Source organism: Ips typographus, linkage group LG2 (assembly GCF_016097725.1).
Source record: "Ips typographus isolate SLU linkage group LG2, UJ_Ityp_2.0, whole genome shotgun sequence".
NCBI lineage: Eukaryota > Metazoa > Arthropoda > Insecta > Coleoptera > Curculionidae > Ips > Ips typographus.
The window spans coordinates 18,076,581-18,097,307 of NC_138423.1; the positions used below are offsets into that span (position 1 = coordinate 18,076,581).

General features: G+C 32.2%; 1 protein-coding gene across 2 annotated transcripts in view; it reads left to right on the plus strand.

Annotated features, from left to right (window-relative positions):
- The window catches only part of LOC145724775 (uncharacterized), a 175,937-nt gene that overhangs the window by 94,224 nt on the left and 60,986 nt on the right, over positions 1-20,727 (plus strand). The window contains exon 1 of one of the 2 annotated variants that reach the window (XM_081973201.1): positions 11,240-11,912. The exons of the other annotated variant lie outside the window; for it this stretch is intronic. The gene's annotated coding sequence lies outside the window, so the exon portion shown is untranslated. Of the gene's footprint in view, positions 1-11,239; positions 11,913-20,727 lie in introns of those variants that run through there. 2 annotated transcript variants of the gene reach the window in all.

Consider the following 20,727-nt stretch of genomic DNA (forward strand, 5'->3'; position numbering starts at 1 on the left):
AAATATTTTCTAAAAATGTGTAAAATTTCAATTTCTATTAATTTTGCATAACAAACTACAAAGTTTTGTTTCACATTTTTAAAGAAAACCAGTTTATCTAGCATTTTCCTAAAACAAGAATTTCAGTTATTTGAAAAACAAAGATGGTGGAGGGTGTTTAATTGTTTTTGTAATAACCTTCTGAAACTTCTTAGCGGTTTAACCGATTTAACAAATTTGGTATCGATGAAAAAACCATTTCTTGGGCAATAAGATTCAACCAAAATATAGTTAATTTAGTTGAATCCTTTACCGCCAGTGAGTTTTGACACCATGACGCAAATTCCAAAAAAAAATCAAATGGAATGATATGATTTTTTCTGTATGAAAAAGTAGCCAAATAACTTCCAAATAGGCCAGTGAAAACCGTTTTTCAAAACCTTGCTTCTAACCTCAAATATTAGGAAATTTCCTAAAAGTAAAAACCAATTTAGCTACAAGATGAATCAGATGTTGAGCCAATTGTGAGTCTAAATAGAATTAACTAAAAAAAGATTTATTATCATATAACATTCAGGTTGGTAACAATTTTGGTCTCAAAACGTAGACTTTCCCTCACTAGTGCGTAAAGAAATTATTTTCCCGGACTAGCATAGGAAAATTAAATTATGTTAATTTATGTATCATATTCAAAATTATTATTCCATGTAATAGTTCATTTATTATTAATATTAATAATAAGTAGATTAGAGGTAATTCATCACATCAATATTCCGTTTGTAGGTTTTAATCAAGTTTTATTTTTGTACTTAATATTTTTAATGTGATGTTATATTTTAGTTACATACATAATATGAATATGTATAAAAGAACAATATTGTTAAATTCACTATTATTAAAAATTTAATTTGTTATGAGAATAACTATATGTTTTAAATAAATTTTATTTATACTCACAATTGCCTTTTTAAAATCTTATTTATTTTGTAGCTAAATTTTTAATAGTTTTAGGAAATTTACCGCTCGATTCTTGGCCTTAATCTGAAGAGAAGCGTCTAAGATCCATTAATCTGATTTTCCCAATATTTGAGGTTAGAAACGAGATTTAAAAAAACGGTTTTCACTAGCTGATAGGTCATACCATTCTATTTGATTTTTTTTGATTAATTTGGAATTTGGGTCTGTCAAAACGAGCACCCTGGCGGAGGAAGATTCAATTGAATTAACTATATTTTGGTTGATTTTTATTGCCCATTCTCAACGATACCAAATTTGTTAAAATCGGCCAAACCGCTAAGAACCACCATCTTTGCTTCTAAACTAACTGAAATGTTTGTTTTACAAAAATAGCTGGTTCTCTGTAAAAATAAGAAAAACATGTTTTAGTCTATTATTCAAAATTTATACAAAATGCAATTTTCAAATTTAAGATGGCAGTTGCGCCTTCTGGTGGTCTTTTTTAGAACAACGATTCTTCATGGCCTTTAATTTTTTTTACTTCAAAATCATACGACGAACGATTCCCAAGATATGGCCGAGGAACAGTGTTATTGGGTCACCCGGTACAGAATCATTCACTGGGAACTGACCAACCCTTGTTTTTGGGCTTCCGTAATTAGAAAACTAAAATAGCCATGTGATGTAGTTTAAAAAGTTGAAACGAGAATTTATTAGCAAGGTTCGTCAAAAAACAAAATACAATTTTCTTAATAGTTAATATTTTGAAATAAAATTTAAGATTTTTTTATAAAACGACAGCCACGTGCAACTCTTATTGGGACACCCTGTACAGTGTCAAATATTCATCTTAGATGATTTTAGATTCTTTATTTAAAATAGTCTTGCAATCCCTAGTAATGTAGTGTTCTGCGAATCTGATGAGATGCTTTAATGCTAGAGAAAAAATATTAACATTTTCAGTAAGTTGCAAGTAATTTGACGACTTTCGTACGTTGTATACAATCATAGATATCAAAATAATATTTGTATAAGTATATTGATACTGTTATTCACTATCTATCTACACGGTTGTTGTTTCAACATCGACGCAAGGAAAAAATTAAACGTCTATTGTCCACCTCGGGAGGTCCACCGTTTTTAAACTGCAAGTCGACGTGTTCTCGAACCGAGATGGTAATGTTCGGTAGACCGAAAACAAACATTTCTTAATAATTTTAAAACGAACAACAACATTCAACCCAAACCATTTTTCTTGTCATAATATTGACGAGGACGACAAAGTTTATTTTACGGTCCATCGAGTTTGTGTTTGCCGATGGACGACAGCGCAGACAGATCTTCCGTCTCTTTGTATGTTATGACAGATCTATGACAGTTGAGCTGTGTCAAACAGCCGAAGTGGAAATTAAAGTGTAAGTTGACTATTTGAACGATCGAACGATAAAAGTGTCGAGATTTCGATGGGAGAACGCTAAAGGTTTCCTTTCTAACGTCCCGTTAGAATCTCGACCATAAAAATCACCTAAATTTAGCTTAACGTCACCGTTTACATCTTCTTCTAACACGGAGATAAATTAGCTTTACACACACTTCCCTGGTCGTTTTATAAATAAATGAAATTATCCTGTTTTTAAATGCCTCGTAAATATTTGATTAATTCGTTTTGGTATCCGACAAGGAAAAACGGTGTTTAGTTTACTCGGATATAGTCGGGATGTTGCCTAATCGTTATTAAGTTAACCAATTTGTTTTTAAGACTGATAATTAAGTGTGTGTATGTGTGTTTGTAGAAACATTCATTATGTTGTAAAAATTTGTAGCTTTTAAATATTTAACTAGCAAGCATGTACTACCTAATGCAGAATCTTGAAAATGTCAGATTTATCTAGTGACTAATCACCACGTCCAATGGGGTTTACACATAACTCATAGTTCATCTACTTGAGTAGTTTGAGCAAAATTGACTCTAAAATTTAGTGAAAGAAATTTCAGAAAAAACCATATTTATCTTATTAAGCTAATTTTGTAAGATTCTTTTGTTTCAACACTTTAATACAGTGAAATTACATTTTAAGGATATTAATGTATTGCAACAGTAAAGTACCAGTGACACTTTTTATACATTGAATGTTTGTAATAATATCACTTGTAAAATCAGTCTCTTTTAGCGCACATTTCTCAAAGTTCCAGTCTGTAATTTGGGTTAATTTCATAACCGAAAGCACACTATTTAAAAAGTGCATGTTGTAAACTTTTCTTTATCCTAATATATTTTTGCAAGACAAAATATACAGGATTGTTTTGTTAGAAATGTATTAACATGCTAATTAACAACTTATAACTGACAGATAAGTTCGATGTCTATTCTGTCAGTAAGAAAAACCAAATCTATTGTGCCTACAAACTGGTTTCAACATGACAAGTATCGATTTGTTGTAACAAGTAAAAACTCGCGATATTCAATCAACTTTTGAACTGAAGCAAATTTTTCCCAATCGGCAAGGCCACACCCCTCCGTACATCGTATTTTGAAGGCCTTTAGTACATATAAACAATGGTGACTGGCGTTTTCATGTTAATTAGGTACATGACACGGCCTTTTATTTTGATGCAGCAGTTACCCAACTGTATTGAATTCCTTTATTATTTGTTAAGTAATCGTTTAGAAGTTTTTTAAAAGGTTCTATAGAATTCATGAATATGTTATAGAGCGGGCTTTTTTCACCAGTGAATGATTGTGAGAAAATTTTGTTTAAAAAGGTCACGTGGGTTTAAATGCGGACGACAAGTCACTAAAACGTGACATTGGAACAGTTACTAATGCATGCATTTTTCTAAAGAGTTTTATTTAAAAAAAAATGGTTTTTACATTTTTGTCGGGAAACTAAAAAAATTATTATACTATACTTACGTCTAAAAACTAATATAGTTTACAACCGCAACTCAAAGCATGTGATCTAAACATTCCAAGCGATTTTAGGGTCACATGATGCACTGAATATTGATACAAATTTTAATGACAATAGTTGAATATCGAATCATGGTAAATCCAGTAGTATTTGCTTAAACTATACCATTGTTTGTAATTTGTGATTGGTCAAGGCAAAGCAGCAAAGCTGTTTTTTTCTTTTATTTAATCTTGATAAGCGAATTATTACTTCATTAAGTTATGACATATTCACCGAAAAAAAAGTTTTTATAAAAATTACTACGCATTTTATCTCAAACCACATTTGTTATAGGACATTTTAAAGGGAAAAAAATTATCTTTCTGATGAGGTAAAAATAAAGTATGACGACGAAAAATTAGAAGTAGAGTTCAGAACTAAAAAAAAAGTGAATCTAAAAGTTAAAATTAATATTAACATAATCGTAATCTACGTAAGAAACTACCTTGATAATGTAAAAGCTATTTTCACCAAACTCTCATAATAACGAAGTTACAGAAACTTGTCCAAAATGTCGAAAATTCAAAATTTAATTTTCTTAATGGTTTTGGCAGTTTACATATAAAAACAAGCAAATTAGGCCACCTTGTTGGTACCCATTAGGTACCTGTACAAATGCTCTGCAGATGTATACTTAACATTATATTATGTACTGTCATAATATGTTAACGTTTGGTTGCTTTTGATTGGCAAAGTAAAGCACCGTAAATTAATGATAATTCCGACAAAAAGTTCGATTTTGGAGCTTGTTTTGTGAGAAATTTGACGGAAAGACGTCATCTTGATTTTTATTAAATAAGCAAAGACCTAAGCCAGTACTTCACTGCCACCATATCATTAACCTCGTACCATTTTACTTTAATCTAGAATAAAGATAGGCACAACCCACCACACAGTGTATAAAGAACTATAAAGTGCATAAACGGGTTTCAGATACATAATAATTCCGGCCAATAAATTGACCCCACGTCATAACGCATCAGATGGATAATCGACGTTTCGCCAATTTGCAACTAATCTTGGGCAGTTTTTCAATTTTTTTGCTGGTTACGGATTTAATCCACACCAATTTACACACGCTGGTGTTTTTTTGGTCAGCGATCGTCGATTTCCGATTGGGTGTTACGAAAATCAAGGTTAACTGCTTGGTAAAACGAAGGTGCGTGCTTTTGATTTATTGGAAAAATTAATAATATCGACACCTTCGATGATTTATCTTGGAGACAAAAAGACAATATTTTAATATCATTGAAAAGTTTGATTGATGTTTCTAATGTAACATAAAAACAACAGCAACTTATGAAGCATTGATGGCATTTTTTTGTATCAGAATTTTCTTCACTGTGGCATTATTATAGTTCAAGTAGCATTATTCTGAATGAAGAACAAAATAGCACCGGGATATGACGGTATCACTAGTGAAATGATTTTAATTGAGCGGGACTGTTACAATTGAGTCTGGAAGTAGTAATAGTAGTCTTAGTTGAAAGTAGTGTAAAATTTTATTCTCCCAACAAATCTTATTTTGATGGTGAGACAGACCTAAATAGCTAAAAAGAAATTAAAATTTGCAAATTAGTGAATCACATGCCCCATCCATAGAAACTGTTTACAAAAATAATAACAATCTTACCAAACTTACCAATCAACCACCTGAACAGACTGGATTCCGCAAAGGATTCAGTACAATCGATCATATTCAGTCAATCCAATAATTGATAGAAAAAGCGTTTGATTCCATAGAACTGTGGGCTATTTTTGAAGCCTTAAATAGCAGAGAACATAGAAACCAACCGAACCCTATAAAAAGGGAAGTTATACAGGATGACACCATTTTTCCAAAGCTGTTCCATCTTTGCTTTGGGAACGATGTGATTCTCATAAGCCAGGATATTGGAGAATTGCAAAACATGATGGGAGATCTCAAGATGAAATTAGAGAAAATAAAACTAACCATCAATCTGAGCAAGACAACAATTATGACTAAAATTGAAAATGTTGCTATAAGTCTTGAAAATGACGTGAGAAAAATGTGAATTGTATGTTTATTTGGGACACATTCTTACATTGGGTAAAGAAAATCAAACCGCTGAAATCAATAGACGAATTTGACTCAAGGATTTTGAGGAAAAGAAAAGTACTCAATACCTTTATACTCTTACCATCAATTCCGCAAATAAACTCAGCATAACGCAAAGAGCCGTGGAAAAGTCTTGGAGAGTGAGTCTTGGAGAACATGCAGAGATCAGGAGAATGTCATAGCAAGAAGAGCTCGGTTGACTACGAAAATCTGTTGAAAGAAAAAAAAGATGGCATTAGCACCAGAATTGTTGAGGATTTTTGACAGGATGTGAATGCAGCCGAGTTGATAACCTGGAAAATATCTTTTTTGATCGTTTAATCAATATTATACCTAATCATACAATCTACACAGGATTAAATAAACCGAAAATCCCTCTTCCACTCAAAATCAACACTGTATTATCATCTCTTTGTCTCATACCAAGATTAACTTGAAACAGAGTCTAAATTACTAAAATCTCCACCTATTTTAGTCATTGTAAGTGGTGATGTGGAATGTTTAGAAGTTTTTGCTTGGAATTTTGCCTTATAACTCTAATTTTAGTAATTTACCAATTTTACAAATCAATTTCATATGAAAAATTTTTGGAGTATTTTTTTAAACCCATGTGACTGATGTTTAAGGCTTGTTTGTTTGAAAATTAAGTTACAACTCGAAAAAAAGCCTGACCTTTCTTCAAATTTCTGTGTCAATCTTCGGAAATACCATCTTGGTATATCTTTAATTACTATCTACAATTCTTTGCTCATCAACAATAAAAGTTTTTGTGGAATTTCAAAAACTGAACCATGTCGCACCATGTATCACCGTAATCAGAAAAGAAACTTTATTCGAAAATGTAAAAATTAAATATGGGGCCCATAAGAGAAAATTAAAGTTGATGAAGGTGACCAAAAACCCAAATGTCGAATCTCTAATATAATATAAGCAGCTTATTGTAAAGGAGGGAAGATGTAATAATCAATTTTACATTAATTAGTTTTCACATAGCCAATCAGACCACAATATCATAATGGAGTATAGTGAGAAAACGAATTCCCTCATCTGCTTTGAAAATTACAGGATGTCAAGAAAAGTGGGCTTCCGCTAAATCGGTCGGTAAGTTCGTGACTGTACCGTTTGGTTGTTTTATTAGACCAACTACCAATCACGAACGGTTTCTCTTCTGAGGTTATCTTCAGTAACGATCGATGTTATAGATTACTTTCTTTAAATTGATACTTGAAGAACAGCCATTAAGATTGGTAGGCATTAGAGGTTACAGTTATGTAATATTGAGATATAGATTCTTTGGATTTCATGTTAGTCATCAGCCAGAAGATTTGGAAGAATTTTTTGAAGAAGGTTTTATATAAACGAGATCAGTCAGGTCAAATCACTATCTATAGTTTTCTTCTTAATTTGCTTTAAGTATTCAAGACTTAACTGGCGGATCAATTGTACCTGTTGGTTATTTTTTGACTGATGTAAATCTGTATTAACATTATGAAGAAAGTAAAATGGTCTAAAAGAAATAAAAGGCAATAACTACCGTAAGAGTTAAATGGTGACTAGTTTCATTTCACATCGATAATGGAACACTTCTGCTTCTTTTTCCAGCAAAGAAATATTTGATCAATTGCTACGTGGTGTTCACTCTCACAAGAATTACATTACATACACAAACAATAAATGTATCATTGTTAAGACAAACGTCACTGTCATTTGCTATGAATCGTACTATAGCAGACTAATTTCATATTTAAATTAAAGGTCAAAAAATCCTTCAACAAATTTTTCGAGCAATACTAATGACGTCGATGCGTGAGCCATCTTGTTAAAAACTAAGTTAAAAAAAATTACTGGGTCATTAGGCGGACCCAACATGTAGATAAACCTTTAGAGAAATTAACTACCCGGCTTGGATTCTTCGATCCGGATTAATCGGTCCACATTTTAAAAATCGCTCCGTATATATTTCTTACATCAGTGGCGTATCCAGTCAATTTTTTGCTTAAACGTTGATTGATTGATCAAATTAAACGCCAGCCCCTGATTCACCCTTTAATGGCGAAACAGCCTGCCCGGCTAATTTGGCATGAAAATGCCTTTAAGCTGTAAAACTAAGGCTTTTTGTCGCTTTTTCCCGGTTAAGTGGCCGCTAATGACCCTTTTTTCAAGTTTCGTTGACCGTTTCGCGCGATTTGAAAGAAGTTGCGGTCCCGGCTTTGTTGCCTTTCGAGATTTGACCGGCAGGTCGGCCAGAACTAATTCAAAGTGATTTTTATTGTTATGGTTTTTTGCTATCGCAGTCCTGGTGGACTCCCTAAGCTACGTTGTAGAATTGCAGTTCAATGAGACGTTTTTGACTTAAACTGAGTTTATTAAGATGTAAGTTACTATTCATTATACAGGGTGTCTCAAATTTGATTGGTAGGGTGGTAATATAATAATATGGTGGGGTTGATAAACAGGCTGATTTTGAAAATATGAAAATTTTTAACCCTCTCTTGTATTTTCTTTATCATTAGCGAAGCAGAAAAGGTATGGTTATTAAACGTAGAATCCAAATATCTAATCTATTTTTTTCTGGAGCTCAACATATTTTTTTTTTAAATGGGACACCCTATATATTTTTGCAGGTTTCGAATAAGCAAAAATTACCTTTTCAAAAATATACAACACTATAGAAAAAAATTTGCAATCATTTGTTTAGATGAACCATATTACAGTGTTAATTAGTGTCTACTTTTAAAAGCATGCCTTATAAAATTATTATTTTAATAATAAGGAATATATTTTACAAATCACTTAACTGGTTATCAGCATTGTTAAAATGTATTTTATTTAAAAAAACCATCTAAAGTTAACCGAATTCTGAGAGAGAATCGTAAGTGACAAAAGAGTTTTTAGGATGTTATCTACACCATTTCCAAATGTAGTTCAGAAAAGGTCGTGAGATTCAGAAAAGGTCACGCGTAATTCAGAATTATTAACTGCAATTCAGAAACCGTTAAGTGTAATTCGGAAAAAAAACCAATTTAAATTCAGCAACCATCAAATGAAATTCAGAATTTTCAAAGGCAATTCCATAAAATACATTATCTGTGGATAAAATTACCAAAGCTGAAACTCTAAGGCACTTTATTAAATTAATTTACTTTATAATACAACGAATGTTATGAAAAAATAACACAATTTAGGTTAAAAATTAAACTGAATTACACTTGGTATACTTTCTGAATTGCTATTAACACAATTTCTGAATTACAGTCAGAAATGGTGTAGAAGATTCTCGAACGTTTTAAAACGTTTCAGTAACTCTAGAACGTTCTGGCAAGTTCGAGAAACTTTATCAAAGATCTGGAAGATTTTGGAACGCTTAAAAAACTTCTTAAAGATCTGGAGGGTTTTAAAACCTTGCTAAAGGCTCTAGACCAAAACGTTGAAAAGGGTTCTAGAACTATGTGACTATTTGGAAGATTTTGAAATGTTGCAGAATGCTCAAGAACGTTTTGAAAACTTTCAGAAGCTTCTACAAAGATCTGGAAAACTTTGGAACGTTGCAAAAAAACTGTAGAACGTTCTGGTAAGCTACAGAAGGTTCTTCAATGCTCTTGAAGGTTATGGAACGTTAAAGTCATCTAAACCTTCAAAATGTTAGGTTAAGTATTGAAAACTCCAAGCTTTTAAGAATCTAAATTTTACGTCATTTATTTGATTAGCCGCCATACTAAAATGCTCGTCAAAAATATTGGGACAGCAAAATTTTTGGTAATTTTCGAGGGGCTTTCTTCAAATTGATTTACTCGATTTTAATAATTTTTTTGACGATTTAAAGGAATTTTCTTCCTCTTTCTGACGACCTAAATAATCTTTTTGAAAGTTTTCACGGATCCGAGTATACAGGGTCTGACTGAGGTGTAGTCAAAAAATAAAAAATTTGGTCTAACGCCATTTCTCGCATAAATATTTTTTTATTTTTCAAAATAACCTTAATCGAGCCTTGTGGTCAATATCTATAGACGTTTTCGCCAGTTTGGTGATTAAGGGCAGTTTACAAATTTTATTGCAAAATTCAAAAATGGTGTTAGTTTTACTTTTCTTGTTTTTAATTTAACCTTTTTTAAATGTTTTAAATTTAATTTTTTTAAATCTTTTGTGGGAGATGCAAGGTTACACTTAAAACTACTAAATTTATTGGTCATTTTTGTATTTCAAAAATGGGTTTATTTTTACATCTTTTTATTCAAATTCAACAATTTTGGTAGATTTTTTCAGCGCAGATAGCAGATAACAGCTATTTAATAAATGTTGTGGAGATCGACTTTGTTTTTTTACTTTCTTTTACACTCACTACTCCACTGTGGGAATATGGACTACTTCTTTTCAATTAAATTGGGTAGTTTTAAGTGTAACCTTGCTTAAATTAAAAATTAGAAAAGTAAAAATAACCTTTTTTTTTTAAATTTTGCAATTAAATTAGTAAACTGTCCTTAATCGCCAAAGTGGCGAAAACGTCTAAAGATATTGACCACAAGACTCAATTAAGGTTATTTTGAAACATAAAAAAAAATACAAGAAATGGCGTTAGACCGAATTTTTCATTTTTTGACTACACCTCAGTCGGACCCTGTATACTCGGATCCGTGAAAACTTTCAAAAAGATTATTTAAATCTTCAGAAAGGGGAAGAAAATACCTTTTAATCCTCAAAAAAAATTATTAAAATCGAGTGAAACAATTTGAAGACAAAATTTTGCTGTCCCATTCTTTTTGACGAGCAGTTTATTTTTACTTGCTGTTCTAACTTCCCTGATTGCAAATTAAACTTGGCAATTTCTATTCGATTTGACATATTTTCAAAATCACCCTGTAGCTCAGAAACGGGGGTAGATGTGAAAGGTACGACCTCACCATCGTTCGTTTTTCAAAAATCGAACACAGCTTTTCGAAAAACGCATCGTGCTATCTTTACTAGTTTTGGAGATACCATCGAATTTTAGACACCCTGTAAAAAGTTGATTAAAACTGTATACAAAAATTATAAGAGGAATTAAGAAAATAAAGTTTTTTTAATGAAAGACTTAGTTTTGCACGCAATTTTTCAAAAAATTCAGACTATAAACTTTAAGTTTGCCATACACAAGTTTTCAAACATTGTTGGCAAATAAGCCTTCTCTGCCTTATTTAACCTACTCTACCCAGATGAGGCCTACTAGAAATAACCTTCAGTTTAAAATGAGTTTTTTTTGATACATTAGATGATTTGTAAATTTTATTTTTGAAGTTTACGTTTAGGTTTACTAAAATATTTAGAAAACACAGATGGATGTTTAATGTATTAATGGCATAATTTTGACCAATAATTTGGGGTTACCCTGTATTTCTGGTGTGCCAATAGAAATTAAATTTGTTTGATTTCCACTAAGTATTTCGAAAAACAGCTTTACTAATAGTACTAACACTAAACCGAAAAATAAAAGGTATATTATTGGGTCCACCCTGTACCCACACACACACATATTGTGTCATATGGTCTTTTGTTAAACAAAGAAGCAGAAAGTCCGAGTGGTACCTAGATTAGCCGTATCGCGGCATCGGCAGGCAAAAGTCAAAGGAGGCGTCTTTCAGGTGGCTATCGCGGCGTGCCATGGCTCTCGCTCTTGTCAGTCGATTGGCTGCCCGCTCCGGTACTGTCGTGGTTGCGTTAGGCGATTGTTTTGGTACGGACGCGTCGTCGACGGTACTACGCGATTTTTCGTGGTTCTCCGCACGAAAATTCGGAATTAAATCGCCCTTGACCGAGTCGTCTGTGAAGTGACTGGTGGTACCATAAAACCATTTGTGTAATGGCAGTTAGGGTGGTGCGTGGTGACAGTGATTACGAAATTTGTGACAGTGGCATTGTTTGTGTAGCGTAAAAGTTTAATGTTAGCGGTGGTACCGGTGTAGCTACAGCAGGTGTGTAGTACCTTTAAATTGGTTGATGAGGCGTAGCAGGTGCTTGAAGGGGCCAACTGACGGACAGTTGCCTTATATCAGTCGTTATTTTATAATAAAGTAAAAACTTAGTTTTTCACTACCATATCAGTCAATACTCAGTACTAAAGAAAGTAATAGTTACAAACTGCTTATCAATGGTTATAGAATTATGCACTAATTGGAAACGAATATCTTGACAGCATTATGAAAACGAATACTAAAACAATCGTTTTTACCTGTTAACTTAAAAAGAACAATAGTACTACTTACTTTTTTAATTTAGGTTATTTTCAATAACACAAATATTCATTAAGGTTGTAGCACCAAACAGTGCTCAAGAATTTGTATAGCACATTCAATTGGCAACACTGCAACACCAATTTTTAAATTTTTAATAGTTGTTTTATAAACTAAATTTATTACATATTAATTATGGTAAAAGTTGCAAATTTGAAAGCTCAAAATTATTTACATTTTATGAAATTTGTGAGACTAGAATAAATACTTCTTATATTATAAATACGTTACTCTAAATAACATAAGTACCTTATAGCAAAACAATTACAAATTTTTGTAAAAATTGGAAAATATGTCTAAAATAAAGCTTTAAAAAACAATTAAAAACATTAATTCGTATTATATAAATTCACAAATCACTTACAATGCCCATCAGGCCAAAATCATACATATCTATTACGTCCTTGGTAAAAATCCTCTGAAACCCTCTAAGATATACTTTGGAGTATTTTTTAACTAATCAATGGTCAATAACAAAATACCAAATAAACGAACAAAAATGCTTTGAGTTTCACATGTAATGCCACATACTACACTTTCACAAAATGCATCGCAATACCTTGAAATGGCTAGTAATTATCACAAGTTTCTATGTATGTACACTAAAATTCACTCCTTAGGTTACCTGATTGCTTTTCCAAATTTTGAATACCCGAATGCTTAAAATTTTTTGAATGCGTAAAGGTTTTTTCAAATTTTTGACACTTGATGTGACCTTGTGCCGAAGCTTAAAATTTCTAAGGTCAGGTGACAGGTGATATATTTTTTTGTCCAGCTGTCTGAAATTACGGGTTAATTTTGACGTTTAAACGAATCTTCTAACTGTCATAGTAACCAAATTAGCACTTGTCAAATAAAGACACCTATCATTTAAAAGAAACAGTTGAAAAATTAAATAAATAGTATTTTAAATTTAGACAGTGGTAAAATTGTAACAACCAAGTCACGTGACTTTGATAATTCAATTTTTGAGCTTGCAACACTGTAAAGACCAGTTGACATTTTCCAAAACAGTGACGTGACCTTCAAAACGCAGTTTAAACTTTGAAAAATTGATAAATAAAATTTAGACAGTGGTAAAACCTTAAATTGCAAAATACACGTCACGTGACTTGGATAATTCAATTTTTGAGCTTGCAACACTGTAAAGACCAGTTGACATTGTAAAAAACAGTCACGTGACCTTCAAACTGCAATTTAAACTTTGGAAAATTGATAATAATATTTGGACAGTTGTTGTAAAAACTTAAAATGCAAAGTACACGTCACGTGACGTTGATAATGCAATTCTGAGCTTGCACCACTGTAAAGGCCAGTTGATATCTGTCAAAATTAATCACATGACCGTTAAAATGTGGTTTAAACTTTAAAAACTTGGTTAATTAAATTTCGACTATTTTAGACAGTTGTAAAAGCTGAAATTATAAGAGATACATCACGTGACTTATGCAATTTTAGAGCTTGCAACACTGTAAAGTCCAGTTGACACCTGTCAAAAACAGTCAAGTGACCATAAAAATGTAGTTTAAATATTGAAAAATTGGTAAATTATTATAATAATTTGTAATGAATATTGTTTCAACTTAATATCAAGTAACAAAGATTTTACCATAATAATTACATGTGCGGTCAATTTTGTTATATTGATACACTATATTGTCTACTACTTGGTCTACTACAATGTATTCCTTAAAATATCGCAAAATTTCTTTTATTTAGGCTTCATTTCGCTCAAAATTCCAATGAAAATATCGCAAAACATACAGTCAATGCCTCAAAATTCTATGAAATGCCTTATAAATACCTTAAAAATACCTCAAAATGCTGGTAATACTGGCAAAGTGCATCATAATACCTCGAATTACCTCGAGTGAGTACACCAAAATACTTCTGCGATCTACCCCTCAGATTACCCTGTAGATCCTCTATGACTGAGTTTTCCAGAAAACGTTACAAAACAGGTCTTACTCATTTTTGCTGTAAACCTTTCTCATATTATGTATCCTATATTAATAAAAACTAAATTCGGTTATTCCTCTTTTCACCAATCAGACGATAATGTGACAGTTATCCCGTGACTGCGTTAATCGTACACAATGGAGGGTCACGTGACAATTGTTAGTATTATTGCCTTAAGTTGTAGTAAAACATTTTTTTTACTAGATATTTGGAGATCACATTCCTTCCAGAAATAATAAAGAGGTGTATTCACAAAACACTCTGATGATAAGTCCACTGTGTTTGCGTAAATCTCAACGCTGTGGGCAGTTAGTGATTGGTAAAAAAAAAATTAGATAGGTGGTTATTAGAAAAACTTAAAAGTCGAAACTGAGACAAAATATTCTCATTTTGTTTGTGGAAATTGACGGAAAATTACATTTAAAGCCCAATTTTGCTGTAGTGATGATGTATCAAGAAATTATTAATATTTCTTCTTAAATTAAGTTAAACTTTTTTTCTAAAATAATACCAATCAAATCAACCTATATGTATACGGTGCATAATTTATTTTTATGAAAAAATAAAATGGAGAGTTTTACTTGGGTTTTTGTTTTTTGTTTTAAATTTGCACTTTTTATTGTAAGGTTACTTCTGGTGTAATTAGTTGTAAAAAATTGATTCTATATCTAAAATTACAAACAAGCTGTACTAAAACCCTTTCCTAGCAAAAAGCATTTAGTTATGATTAAACATCTTGTTAAAGTACTTAATTCTCAAGGATTAAAACAACTTTGAGTTAATACTATGCTACTTCATTAAAATTCAACTAATGGGAACCAACATGTTACAGCTACCATTTAGGGCATCCACTTTTATTGTTATGCATAGTAACAGACTATATTAAGTAGGTGGCGAGCCTGAACAAAGGTAAACAAACTCTTAAAAACACAATTTATACAGGAATCGAACGAGTATAACCAATTAGCGCTAAATAGACCTATTAGACGAGTAGACTTAATCCTCGTCCGGATTTTAATTCGACGAGTGAAAGAAACTGGAAGCGCGGAGTTGAAAATTTCAATTTCAAATCGATAAATCTGGTTCTTATTGCCTTGAAAGATTGGCTTCCTTAGTGAGACAGAATGGTCGGTAACAGGGCGAAAAAAAGCGACAGATTCTCTTCCGTTCGCTTGAACCTACGACTTTTATGGGGATTTTGACGGTGTAAATATTTAGTGCATTGAACTTGTATCTTTTATCGATTACTTCCTGATTGCTCGCTTTGATTTACAAAAACTAATCAGGTTACTTGGTCTTGTTCTAAACAACGTGATGTAGAGCGGCAACAAGTGGTCGCGTATATTACATTTCAGGGAAATAATAAACGGAGGGTCGGATTTCAAGAAATATGATAATATCTAGGAAGTGTTGTGTGCAGTAGCTGTGTTTTCACACAGAATACTCGTATGACCGGCAGTAACCTAGAAAAAAACACAGGAAAATGTAAAACGTCCGTGCTGGTAAAGTTTGTACCAAGACAAATGATTGATTACATCATTATTTTACTGATGATTGCTTTAATTCGTATCACTGTGATATTTCATTTAACCTAATGGGCTTATCACACATATTTTTTTTTCTTTCATATTTGATTAGGACGCAAAAAATATGAAATACGTATTTTATTATTTTTTAAAATACTAAGTCTAATATAACAAGAATTAAATCAAAAGCAAAGATGTCCACTAGATCTGACGTAGACGGTTTTCAACCAATTAGGTGCGATGAGCCAACTCGTGTTGCCAGTTTGTAAACTTTTACCGATTCAAATTAATCTTGAGAAATTAGAAACGATAAAGACGGTCTTTATTTCTATGCACATCTCAGTATTTACAGTTTTTAAGTCTCTAACAATAACAATAGACTCAGTCAAATTGACATCAAATTACTTTTTGTCCAGTGAAATAAAAAAGTTGTCGTGTCGTGCTATAAAACGTGTTATTTGGCAACATTGCACTCACTTGTGACTTACATCAGCTGATCGGAAGATGCTGTCAACCACCAGCCATAGCCAGTAAAACTGCTGAAAGTCGTTCACGTCATATACGCGGCAAAACCGTCAATTTCAATTTATTTACGCATTTTCAGTCCTGTAAATTACCAAAAAACTTTCTTTTTTGTAAATAAACTACAAATTCCGACATTTCAGACTAAGCTTTCCGATTTATATGCATTGAAACGCAGTTTTACGTTATGTGGGATGAGCCCATTGCTACTGTCTTTTTGAATATGTACATTACCTGTCACTTCCAGTGTTGTAGCATTTTATACCCTAACTGCATTATTTATATTCATTACTTTTTTTAATTTGTAGCGTCAAAAAAATTAACATATCAACCTGGCAATGCCTGAAGAAGTACATTATGATATAATCTTGAACATGAGTAAATTTCAATAATAATCATCAGGTTTAATGTGACAGCAAATGAACGGATTGTTTGGAAAAAGTGAAGACTTGTTTTGCTTCCATCGATAACACTATGCATCCTAGTTCTAGATTTTGATGTTAAATCATTTAATGGACAGACTGCAACAATTGATCGGTAACCATATACCATCATACCAATTTGGTTTTAAACCAAAACATTCGACCATACATCCACTTTTCATATTAACAAATAACTTACAAACTACACACTTAGATAACAAAAAATCAGCATGCTTATTTATGGATATCAACAAAGCGTTTGACAGTGTCTGGCATAAAGGGCTATTGTACAAACTACATGAGCTTAAGACACCAAAATATCTACTTCACATTATTAAAAACCTACTTAACAACAGACAATTAGAGGTACGCATAGACAATACCTTTTCATTCCCATTTTGTCCTGAACAAGGGCTTCCGCAAGGTTCACCACTTTCGCCTTTCTTATATAATATATACTGCCATGACATATACAACCACCGATTTCAAAATAAAAAACACATAAACGATACAGCTTATATTTTACAGTACGCGGACGACACGGCACTCGTTACACATGATAAAACTACTAAAAAAGCAGTAGAAAGACTCCAGACAATGACGGATCGCACAATGACGTGGTTTTACAAATGGAGACTAACACCTAACGCTACTAAAAATCAACTCCTACTTTCCAACCATAAAATTACACCGGACTCACCAACTGTTTCAGCAGATGGTCAAAGAACTACCCCTAAAAATTACATTAAATATTTAGGAATGACTATAGACAACAAAATGAAATTCACTAAACATGTAAAAAATACAAGAACTGAACTCATTAAAAGAACAAAACATTTTAGATCACTAACTTACAAAAATAAAGGTATCAGTACCAAAACTGCAACACAAATTTACCAATCCATCTGCAGACCACTTCTAGACTATGGAAACATGCTAATGGCAAACTCAACTCCGAAAACTAAACAACACATACAAACAACGGAACAGATTGCTCTAAGACTAATAACCAAAATAAGACACCCAGAAAACCCACTCCACAACCCATCCAACCAACTTCTCTATGAACGTACAAACATGACCAAAATAACTGACAGACTCGTACAACTCCAAAACAAATGGAAAAACAATTCACACAACTGGACTATAATTACTCCACTGTGCTTAACAAGACCAACTAGACAATCCCGTTACCTCTTTCCCGCATCCACCCTGTTGGAGCACTTCCAATAGAATTTTTTTTTTTTTTTTAATCTAAAATTGTAAATATTGATTAGAAATAAGATTGTAAATAACTAAAAATCTGTAAACATAGGCAGAAAGACCACGTGTGGTCGATAGCCTTTTTTTTTTCGTATGAAAAAAATAAAGATTGTGTATATATATCATTTAATGGATAATGAATCAAAATATACCAACTAACTAGTATTTCACAAGAGCAGCATCATTTTTGGTATTGTCTAGGTATTGCATGAGAAGAGAAGAAGTTGTAACTACAGGAAATGCAAAAGATTTAGATTTTCATCTCAGTTTTGCGCTCTTGCATAGTTAACATACGAGTACTGTGATACGATTAAGAAATCTGTTGAAATGTAGAAAGTTTATCTTTAATAAAACAGTATCTATGCAGTAATTTGTAATTTATGCGATGCATACTGCTTCATTGTAAAGATATTGCTAAATGTTTGATTTATGTACAAAAAGATATGAAAGTTTATGAACGTAAAGACATAACTGAAAAGCAAATAATTATTCAATGAAATATTTGTGAATTATCTTTTAGAATTTCCAGAAGCCTTTAAAACTCTTCAAGCCAGTTAAAGGTATATTTTACTATATGGCCAGATTCTGTCAAAATCAATTTAGAAATTTTAGATGCATCTTAACTATAATGGCAGCAAAAATGTCACATTTTTTATAAACAACCTGTAAATAAATAATATAGTAAGTTAATAGGTAAGAATGCGCATAGCTATTACAATTCCATGGGATAAAGGAATATGAAATAATAGCCTTAAGTGATACGTGACAATTTGCCACAAATTTAGTCACAAGATGTTATTCAGACTTTCTAATAACAGGTCAGGTGACTCTGGATAAGTGACATCAAGTCTGTTACCGCGGATTGACATCCACGTCATTTCCAAAGTATTTTCCATCTTTGTTGATATCATTTATTTGGTATTGGTTTCCTCTTATTATTGATATCCTATGGATAGTTTTGAATTTCCATACAGAACGATCCAACAAAACAGCTGATAGTGATAAATATAAACAAACTTGGTTGAGGACACAAACCACTATTACTAACATTTTTGTTTTTATTAAAATACCACATATTGAGAAAGTACAATAGTAGTAGAGTTAGGTCAATCTTACATCACTTTATTGTAAAATACATAGTAATTCATCAATCTAATAAAAGTGAAAAAAAAACTTCTATTTCTCAATTTGATTAAGTTCTTTCTAATCTCTAGATTAAATTCTATTATAATGAACTCTAACTGTAAAGTGGATATTGAACAAAATTCTTACTAAATTGAGTTTAACTTTGACTTAATTTTTAATGAAACAAATGAGATAAATATAGAAGCATACGTCACACATTCTGAAACTCTTTCTTATTACATTTTACTTTTAATATTTTAATAATGTAATGTTTTTGACCCAAAATTGAACTTTATGACTCTGAATCGAGTAAATGAGTCATAATATGACAAGACGTCAATAAGACTTTTTGGCAAAGTGGTCATGTGATTAATAACATTTTTTATGTCATCTTTTTCAGTACTATATTTGGTTTGCAATAGCCGGCTGATTTCGTGGTAGAACCTAATTGTAAATTTTTGACATTTGGTATATCTGTCTTTTTAGACAATATTTTGACAAGCACTTCATTTTTCATGTAATGTGCTTTGTTGTTAAAGTAGTTTTTAATTTTAGATTGAATCACAGTAAATAAATTTCTACACATTGGCCTCATTGGCCTACAACTGTCGTGTCATTAATGATGACCTAACCATGTTCCTTATTAAGATATTTTTGTTTGTTAACTTGATTTTTTAATTATTTTTGATTTGGCAACATTGTCGACCCTTTTTTTTGCTGACGTGTGATTACTAACCGACAAGCACTTACCTGATCTAAAACTGATTTTATCCAGTCGACAACTTTAATGGTTCGAGCTCAATTATTATTTGACAGTGGGTGGGCGGCAACCTTTTAACTTTTTTTTTGTTCGCGCCATTCGGTCGAGTATGCGTCAGTAGAATACCGTGGTACCATAGCGTGGCACTGTTTCACTTTTCGCAAGATTGAAGCGAATAAATCGATCGGTCGAATAAGGCATACATTACTCATTTCGAAAACCCACACTTTTTTGCTTCCATCTCTGTCGATCGAAACCGAAGATTTGTCGACCTTTCGAGAAAAATTATTGCCAATGGTCGTATCGACATACGTGAAAGGATTATCGATTGCGAAACAGTTTGGATTATGACAAAAATGCGGTTTATTGTTGCCCTTAGTAAGAATCTTTGGAGTAAAAATGTCAAGAAGTTTAATTGGAATCGTACGTGAATCCATGTTGGTTGTACATGGAAGTGATACGTCTTTAATAACAGTGTCAATCATATTTATAGAACTTATATCGAACAAATATAGATCGAATGACCTATGCTATGTAATAAATCGCATAATAATCGATAAACAACTCGTTCCTGTTTTGAAGTACATTTCCTGATTCTGAATCTAACAGTTGGTGTGCTGCCGCCGGCCGATACGTGGGCTATTCGACCATGATGGAATCGTAAAGAAAGCCAGCAAAATGCTTTAAATCACTTTTTATTATCGAACCCTCCAGAATTATGAGTGGAACGAGAAAATGCATGCATGACATCTGGACAACCGATTTACAAATGTTTATCGCCAACGATAACAAAAGTCAAGGATGACTTAACATTGCAGTAGACCTGAATAATTTTTGTGTTAAAAAGTTAGTCCCAAATGTTCTTCTTCAATAAATCTCACACAAATTGCCTCTCAACTCAGATGCGCACGGTTGGTCGC